The sequence below is a fragment of the Homarus americanus genome, unplaced genomic scaffold, assembly GCF_018991925.1.
Source record: "Homarus americanus isolate GMGI-L3 unplaced genomic scaffold, GMGI_Hamer_2.0 scaffold59628, whole genome shotgun sequence".
In the NCBI taxonomy this organism is placed as follows: Eukaryota; Metazoa; Arthropoda; class Malacostraca; order Decapoda; family Nephropidae; genus Homarus; species Homarus americanus.
Genome location: NW_024721964.1, coordinates 17,236 through 23,725, shown reverse-complemented (window position 1 = coordinate 23,725; position 6,490 = coordinate 17,236). Strand labels below are relative to the sequence as shown.

The following is a 6,490-nucleotide window of genomic DNA, read 5'->3' as shown; positions in this document are numbered from 1 at the left end:
CTACGCTCCCTTCCCTTCCTTTAAATCATCTCTTAAAAAAAATCTATTGTCTAAGTATTAATATTTCTTGTAACACCTACTATATTTACAGTACCTGCTTTTATTGTACCATCAAAACCGTTTTATCGGAAATTATCATGAAAATAGATAAGTAATTACCATTGCAATAAACATAATTGCCAACGAGACATAATCATGTTCTGTCCTCTTGTTCAACCTTATTACTGTACAACCCAATTGTAGTTGGGTAGGAGACGCTAATTTTCAGCAAATCAGCTCAGCTGGGGCGCCTGTGGGTAGAGCTGTACCACTCTTGCCTTGCAAGCCAGTTGTCACGGGTTCGATTCCCGGGTCGGTGGAAATTTGTTCCGACACACTTGCCAGCTTCCCTTGGTCCTTGTTCACCTGGCAGCAAAGTAGGTACCTGCTATAAATCGAAAGTTGCGAATTCGTATTCAGGGAAAGTTGTTTGAGCTTCCAATAACTTGCTTTGACATAAACCACTGACTCTTCAGGCTTCTACGCCCTTGACTCTTCAGGCTTCTACGCCCTTAACTCATGAGACATATTCCTCCTACACCGTCTTCCACCTTCTTGAGCCAATGGCTCTCTTCTCTCCATCCCATCATCATCATCAACCATGAACTTAGCATGCTTCCCTGTTGGGTGCTGTAAACGCTTCTGCGCTTCACCTTAAACAAGGATGTAAGGGGGTGTCCAATAAAAAAAACAAAAAAAAACAGCTCAGCTGCGCCTTTCGCGTCACACTTAGAGGTCACGGTGATTGGCTAAGATGTAGGCACATAGGCAGGCTCTTTTTGGTGTAATATGCCTCTATAATGGCTTTTTGGCAGGAATATTGTCTAAACTAGATTCTCATAGATTTTCTCTAAAACATGACAATTTACATGGCACTGTTACAGAAGCATTTTTTTCCTATGTTTTTTTGTTTTTTTTTACGTTATCAAACTTGACTTGAAGCCTGTAGATAAGGATGAAGGGCTAATATTTGTTGCTGGGTTTTTGTTGGAAGTACTTTGGAAGTATTGGGGCGGGGGGGGAGGGGGTTAGGTGGACGTAAATGAGGGGAAAGTTTGAAGGAAATTAGGAGAGTTAAAGTATCCGGGCTCAACTAGACATGCTGTATTTTAAAATTCTTTATTGATCTTTTATACTAATAATTTAAGTTGTAGCTCGCTAGCTTTTGACTTTTCTTCTCGTTCATGTTTTGATATAACAGTAGATAGTATTTCAAGCGCTATAATAATTATTTAATGTTTTTTTTTTTGTTTTTTTTTTTAAGATTTATTGGACTGCTACTCCTGCGGACCTGAAGTTACCAGTTTCATACAGGCGTAATAGTGGTAGGTAGACATGAGAGACCGGTGGTTATCACCATTGAAATAACTTATATTACATAAGAATAAAAGCATTTCTATAATCAAGATCCAGGTTTATTTTCATTATATATGATTACTATTAATTATGACTAAACGGTTGCACAATGAGGGCCATATTATAAAACAGAACATTTATGAACTAAGTTATGCCCTTAATGACCTTAGTTGAAGCGCAGTCATAACATTGTAACAATAACATTCTCGTTGATTTGCTATATTTGTTCAGATTTAAAGGAATTATGTAAATTAAATCCTCTTAAAGAAAATCCACATTAAGTAATACCACTTTTGACTGCCAATCACGGTAGTCTTAAATATTACGAAGGACTTGTAAATCTTATTTTAAAACTCTTCTAGACACTGGACAATAAAACCTTTAATGTCTTTCTTGACTGGTACTACAACTCCATGTATGTTCTAAGTTAATGTTTGTTGGGGTCTTGAACAACTTTGCGACCATAGCTCTGGTTTCCCTTCAAAACGCATAAATCTTTCGCCTTTTACTAAAGATTTCCGTGGGGGGGAACAACTCAATGAGTCTTAAATTAATTTTTTCTTAGCCCATTCACATGGGCTCACAAAACTAATTCAAATTAGCTGAAAATAATCATACAATGTCGTAATCAAGTGTATGTGATCTAATGTAGTAAAAAAAAAATCTATTCACATATACAACGTCCTGGATGGAACAATTTTCCCGACTATTACAGATCTAAATCAGGTTGGGAGAATACAGATCTGTCATAAAATTAATTTCATGCACTTATTAAAAATTGCTCTAGACTTCAAACAAACCAAGGGTACCTAGGGACAGCACTAGGATCCCGCTTCCTCTATCAAGAAATAAAAAATATTGAAATTGAATTGAAATCTGTAAACCTTTTGAGTTCCCTACTTGAAATATTTGTTCTCTAACCACTTCGGGAGAACGGAGTCCTCCGGAGAGACTCAGGTATTCCAAAATACCGCACAGGGTGTTCATGAAATTTGAATTGGTGAGAGAACACTGTTACGAGTTGGGGATTTAGAATATAGTTATACGTCTACCCAGATCCCAACAGGTAACAACAATAAAAAAAACAAAGACAATCGGACTATAAAAGGGTAGACAAAGGATGCGAGTTTTCGTTGTATATAATAGAGTACCAGGATAGGAAGAAGGGAAACCTCGGAGTGGTAACTAAGACGAGTCATACTCGTGTCTCGTCCCTAGATTATGCTGTTGTGGTGCTGCAGGTAGATCAGACAATAGATGTATGCGTGGTTCGTAGTGCTGGGTGGAGGGTTCGTAACACACCCCTCCAAAGACTTCCAGCGCTGGCGCTGGAAGGAGGTGACTGCTCTGGTGCGTCTGGAGAGTAGCTGCTGCATTTCCACCGGAGCTCGGGATAAGGAGTCTGCAATCAGGTTGTCCACCCCCTTTATGTGCCGGACTTGTAGATTATAGGGCTGGGTGAGGAGAGCCCAGCGGAGGATTCGCTGGTTGGAGGTCTTGTTAGTTTGGATGAACGTGAGTGGGTTATGGTCGGTGAAGACTAGGGTTGTTTGTGGGCAAGACTGGAGGTAACATTCAAACTTTTTTATTGCCAACACCAGAGCCAAGGCCTCCTTCTCTATGGTCACCAGTTGGTCTGATGTTTTTTCAACTTGGCGGAGTAATATGACACAGGGTGAAGAACATCAGTGGTTGGGTCGGGGTGTAGGAGCACAGCCCCCACTCCGACACCACTAGCGTCGATTTGTAGATGGAAGGGCGAGGTGTAGTCAGGGGGGTGGACTACAGGCTTGGAGGCAAGGAAGGCTTTGAGGCGGTGGAAAGACTGGTCGCACTTCTGGTTCCAGATGTAAGGAACCGCAGAACTGGTAAGGTCTGTGAGGGGTCCGGCCACGCTGGAGAAGTTAATGCAGAACTGACGGTAGTAGCCGCACATCCCCAGGAAGCGCATGAGTTCTTCCCTGTTCTTGGAGTGGGGAAGGACAAGATATTCTAATCGTTTGCGCTCTTGGGTCCTACCATACCATGCCCAACGATATGTCCCAGGTAAAAAGCCACTGAGGCCCCGGCCAAAAGCAGATTTAGCCAGGTTTATGGTGAATCCAGTCCTTGCAGTCGTGCAAACAGTATTCCAAACGCACCAGGATAACGTCCCCAGCTGTCCGGACACCACCACCAGGTCATCCAGGTAGGCGAACGTCCCACCTAGGTCCTGAATTAGGAAGTTGATGGCCCTCTGGAATGTGGCCGGAGCATTAGAAAAGCCAAACGCCATAACCAAATATTGAAAAAGACCAAATGGAGTTATAAATGCAGAGATTATTTTTGCCCTATCCGTGAGTCCCACTTGATAATATCCTTTCAACAGGTCCACGGTACTGATAAATTTGGCACAGCCTATGCTGTCTATTATATCTTCAATCAAAGGTAAAGGGTAGGAGTCTGAGACAGTGACCTGGTTCACTTTACGATAATCGGTACAGAAACGAAAGGTGCCATCGGGTTTTGGAATGAGAAGGCAAGGTGAAGCCCAGGGGGAGGTACTAGGCTCAGCTAAGTTATGTTTTAACAAAAAATCTACCTCCTTTTCATAATCTCTTTTTTTTGTGGATTTAATGATAGGCTGATTGCCCAATGGCTGTGCTACATCATCCGAGATTAGCTTAATATCATGTTTTAAGTACATATTGCAAAACCCTGGGAGGTCTGATGACTTTAGAAATGTTGATAATAATTTCATGGGAGATCTTTTGTTGAGATGGATCCAGAACAGAAAAATACTCATCCAAGTTGTTGAGTATGTGACTGTTAGTAGGGTTTCTAGGCAGAGGGAAGTCTAACTCCACAGGTCCATGCTCATCTGGTCTCTGCTCCGGCCCTGACAAAACCGTATGCAACAGGTTGATTCTATAGCCTGGGATGTCTCTCTGACTGCCTGGAATGGTGTCATGAGATTAATGTGAACAAGTTGTGAATCTTTTCGGCGATCAGGAGTATGGACTATATAGTTGAGGGGAGATAGTTTATCAGCAACTATGTAGGGACCAGTAAACTTGCTTTTAAGGGGAGAGCCTGGAATGGGGAGAAAGAGTAACACTTTGTCACCTGGAGAAAATGATCTTTAACTAATTTAGGTTGGGACTTCACCATTTTGTCTTGGACTTTTTTTAAGTTTGACTGAGCAATGGTTCGGACTTCAGTTAATTTGTCCCGTAAAGTGTCAATGTATTGGGAAACTGTTGCGGGCTTAATAGATGGAGTGTCAAACCACTGCTCCTTTACTATTTTAAGGGGTCCCCTAATTTGTCTCCCATATAGTAACTCGAACGGGGAGAAACCCAATGACTCCTGGGGACATTCCCTGATGGCAAAGAGTAACAAGTCTATGCTTTCATCCCATTCCTTTTGGTGTTCTATACAGTATTTTTGAGCATTGATTTGAAAGTTTGATGGAACCGTTCCAAGCAACCTTGGGATTGTGGGTGGTAAGCCGAAGATGTACAATGGTCCACACTGAGGTCTTTCATCACCTGTTTGAAAAGATTGCTCGTAAAATTGGTGCCCTGATCGGATTGGATCTCTTTAGGAATGCCCACTGAAGTGAAAAGGTGCAAAAGATGTTTGATTATGTTTTTTGAATTGATGCTTTTAAGGGGAAAAGCCTCAGGATAACGTGTACTGGTATCCATAACTGTGAGCAGGAATTGATTTCCCTTCTTAGTCTTTGGTAATGGGCCCACACAATCCACAACAATCTTTTCAAATGGTGTAGAAAATACTGGGATGGGCTTAATGGGAGCTGCTGGTATACTTTCATTTGGTTTTCCTACCATTTGACAAATATGACAAGATTTTAGGTACTTTGACACATCCTTCCTAAGTCCAGGCCAATAATAGTGTTGGAGGAGCTTTATATATGTTTTCAGGATTCCCAAATGTCCTGAAATACCATCATGGGCAAGGGCAATTAATGCTGGTCTGACTGAGGTGGGAATTACCACTTGATGTATTTCAGACCACGTGTCTAGATGGGCAAGCTCAGGGGGCCTATAGGCCCTCATCAAAACCCCTTCATAATAATAAAAACACGGAAGGGTGTTAAAATCTTTACCCTCAACTGCTGCATGGTGAAGTTTATTCAAAGATGGGTCAGATTGTTGGGCTTTAATGAGCTCATCCTTACTAATGGTCTTATTGTACAGATCTTCTGTGGGTAGGAAGATATTAGAGGTGGTTTTAGATGAAGAGGGCCCATTTCGCACACTCTGTGACTGGGTGACAGCACAAGATGGGAAAAGATGAGGAATAGTTTCTTCAAGGTCAGTGGTGGAGTTGACAGGTAAGGGAGAGTCGACTGTCTTTATGTTGGGAACCACTAGATCTCCTACCAAGTCATTACCCAATAATAAATGAATGCCGCACACAGGCATTGGGTCTTTCCTAATGGCTATTTGCACTTCCCCAGTAATCAAGGGACATTGGAGGTGTAATTCTCTTATACTAAAGGATAGGAAGAATGGGATGAGAGATCTGAAATTAGAACACTCTCATTAGTAAATGCGGTAGATATATCAGGAATGACGTTAAACAGGAGGATAGATTGTGCTGCGCCTGTATCACGTAGTATACGAATAGGGAAAGAACGAGACCCCTCTATGATTGAAATTTTTCCCTCATAGGTGAATGAAGAGAAGAGATCCTGATGGGGCCTTTCCACATTGGTGTTTGCTATTGGTTTGGATTTGGGATCCAGGGAACTACTTTTAGCAATTCGACACTTTGGGTGTTTACAATTCTGGATCGTATGGCCTGGGTTTTTACAGTAAGAACAAGTAAGCTTGGTTGCATCGGGGGAGTAGGTGTGGGACCTTTCGACCTACCACCCATGTTCCCAAGGTTATCATCAGAGGAGGACCTAACATGTCGGAAGTAATTATCGTCTTCTTTACCGCTCCAGTGACTCCACCAACAAAGCGTGGCGCATCAGCCAGCCGCCCAGCAGCACGCCCTAAATTAACCTCTCCACGCCTCCACATGCTTCAAGATGTGGAATGGTATCTTGTTTCCTTCCACTCCCTCCAGACTACCAAATTTA

General features: G+C 42.1%; 1 non-coding gene across 1 annotated transcript; it reads left to right on the top strand.

Moving 5' to 3' along the window:
• The first annotated feature begins 1,859 nt into the window (after positions 1-1,859).
• LOC121861893 lies at positions 1,860-1,977 on the top strand. Its single transcript, XR_006088109.1, has one exon. It is a non-coding gene; the product is annotated as a U5 spliceosomal RNA (small nuclear RNA).
• The last annotated feature ends 4,513 nt before the right edge of the window (positions 1,978-6,490 follow it).